This window comes from Malaya genurostris, chromosome 1 (assembly GCF_030247185.1).
Source record: "Malaya genurostris strain Urasoe2022 chromosome 1, Malgen_1.1, whole genome shotgun sequence".
NCBI lineage: Eukaryota > Metazoa > Arthropoda > Insecta > Diptera > Culicidae > Malaya > Malaya genurostris.
The window spans coordinates 33,988,796-33,992,132 of NC_080570.1; positions in this window are offsets into that span (position 1 = coordinate 33,988,796).

Sequence of the window (3,337 nt, forward strand, 5' to 3'; positions counted from 1 at the left end):
ACTCCCTCATATAGCCATTACGCCTCACTGTTCGTACCTGTCCAACCAAGCCGTAATGTACAACATCATGGTTGGACTCCCTCATATAGCCATTATGCCTCACTGTTCGTACCTGTCCAACCAAGCCGTAATGTACAACATCATGGTTGGACTCCCTCATATAGCCATTATGCCTCACTGTTCGTACCTGTCCAGCCAAGCCGTAATGTACAACATCATGTTTGGACTCGCTCATATAGCCATTATGCCTCACTGTTCGAACCTGTGCAGCCAAGCCGTAGTGTACCGCACCATGGTTGGTCGACTCACATGGCATGCACCCCCTCCGGACCAAATTGACCATACGCTCAAAATGCATTTTTTGGGCTCAAAAGTCAATATTTTCGACGCATACGTTCCGAAATGTGGTCCCCCTATAGATAGATTTGTGGCCAAAACAGGCCAACTTTATCATGATTTGTAATAACTTTAACGCGTCGGTCCACCGCAACCAGCGGAACCGTATACTACGGTACCGTCAGTGAGACAACTATGCCTCGCATCGTGCGGCAGACCGACCGGAACGTAGAAGGCGGTTTCGCTGACATGCCCACTACAAGGGCCATTAATGGTTCATCATATGGCAAACTGATGGGAACATCTTAGACGAGTATGGGGATGTATCCCACTACAAGGGCCATTCATGCCACATCATATGGCAAACTGATGGGAACGTCTAAGGCAAGTATGGGGATGTATCCCACTACAAGGGCCATTCATGATACATCATATGGCAAACTGATGGGAACATCTTAGACGAGTATGGGGATGTATCCCACTACAAGGGCCATTCATGCCACATCATATGGCAAACTGATGGGAACGTCTAAGGCAAGTATGGGGATGTATCCCACTACAAGGGCCATTCATGCCACATCATATGGCAAACTGATGGGAACATCTTAGACGAGTATGGTGATATATGGTAAATAAAAACTTGAAAAAAACTTTAAAAAAATAAGCACGTCATCGAACGATCAAGTCGTTCGAGACGTGCTATACAGTCCTAGTACGATACCTCCACTAGGTCATGTACTATCCACGGGACCGATTACCAGAGTAGAATCAGTTGGCAAGAGACATAGAATGTCGCACTATACCACTATATGGTATAGTGATATAGTGCGAAAAGTTTTACTGACAGTAATTATTATTATTATTAAGTATTACTAATACCAGTTTTTGCAACCGGGTTACTTGACCAAGTTTCCATCTGTTGATCACATCGACCCAGTGATATAAAGTTCTGGGTCGTACATGTCGTAACAATTGTTAAGTGCACGAGTGGTTTAAGATTGGTGATTGGTTGAAAACGTATCTATGGCTAACGCCTAACAGCGATGCACATGCAGCGAACCGCTCCCGTATACGCGTCCGTAGTTATGTATACAGTGTTAACCGTTAACGCCTATCGATGCGGCATAGACAGCGGACCGCCCATATACGTGTCCATGGTGATGGTTCGTACCGAGAGGCATTATTTAAAATCGTTGTTACGGCTTACTTTGGTAAACGAACGTAACGACATATGGTGCGTTCTGGTAGTTTTGCGACGTACTTTCACGACGTGAAGTCCGTTTTGGAAAATCTGCGCACAAATTTTTTGTTCCATACAAATGTGACCAAGTTGCAACCGGTCAACCCGGTTTACTAAGCGTATGCCTCTCATGCTGCGGCCTTCCAGCATGTTACCCATGTACGAACTGGCACATATCCCGCACGGATAGGCATTGCGCCTACGTTCGTAACTTATCACCTATCCCGCGTACTACGCTCACGTCAATTGCATTCGACAGAGCGGGGACGGCACTACCATATGTGAAACAGCTGGGTTTTGGAAAAAAAATGCGGGTGTTGACTGAACTAAATCGGTTGTTGGAATAACTAAAAAAGTGTTGGGCTTAGCTAAGAAAAAAAAATCGGATAGGTTGTTGGAAAAGCTAACTGAAAATATGTAGGTTGTTGGAAATGCTAACTACGGTTTGGAGGGACAGGTACGAACAGAGAGGCGAATAGCTATATGAGCGCTGGTGAAGTGGTGCACTACCGTGGCCCACTGCCAGATAGGTGGGAGCTCGGGTAAAATATTATCTCCCGGGCAACAATGAGATACCACCGTTGCTTCCGGCACTTGTCGGAGGCGTAGGAGGGAGAGTCTGTCAGGTTTCGTATCGTATTCCGAACGAATCCGGTTCAGACAAGGTTATAGTGATATAGTGCGAATTCAATATTGATCAAAGAAGTATTTATCAAGTGTGTGTGTTTAGATAGAGGAGCGTATTTAGAGTTAAACCATTAACGACTAAATTTTGTGTGGTGTTTATACGATGGCACCTACAACAAGAGCAGACCGCAATAAGCTGCAGCGGTCACTGACGGACATTGCGTCGTCATTGGTAGTAAGACAGGGCGATAAAGCTATCTGCAACATCGATCCCGCGTCAGGATGTCCATACGTCCAGAGTAGATTTGCCCCTGGCAACTTCATCCGTCACTTTCGTACCGTACATACGGAACGTGCATGTGCAAACAATCTCCTTACAATTGCCTATCCAATGGAGAAGAAGGAAAGAGTAATTCCTAAGCGTTTGATAGCTATTGACCGGCAGTTACTAATTGCGTCAGCAGTTAAGCTGACGACCTTCCATCATCTTCCTATTTCCTGCTTCGAGTGGGAAGGCTTCAAAGACTTACTGAAACCGATTACAACGACTCTTGGGTGCACTTTGAACCGTGTCACAATGAAATGTCATCTCTCGAAGACTGCCTGTCGTCTAAAAGAAATGTTGATAGATGAGATGAAAGGCAAGCTCGTCTGCTTGAAAATAGATTCTGCTGCCCGACACAATCGCCATATCTTAGGCATCAATGTACAGTATGCCCTAGACGAGCAGGTGGTCATTCGTACCCTTGGTATGATCGAAATCAAAGAAAGTCAAACAGCGGTGTTCTTGAAATCAAAAGTTATGGATACTTTGGCCGACTATGGGCTATCTCTTGAGAACATATTTTCCGTGACATGCGACAATGGGGCTAATATGGTGGCAACGGTTAGAAAATTAAACAATGATACGTACGTAATGCCTACAGAGCAGCAGGCTGATGGTACGAACATAGATGAGCTGGATGAGTCGGATGTGATAGAGGATGATAAACAGTGTGAACGAAACGTTACTGCTGAACTGGCCAATGAACTGTCCGAAAGGATTACTCTTGTGAGATGTGCCGTGCATACCTTACAGCTTGCAATACTGGATGTTGTTGATAAATCCGATGAGTCTATCCGAGCCATCACTGC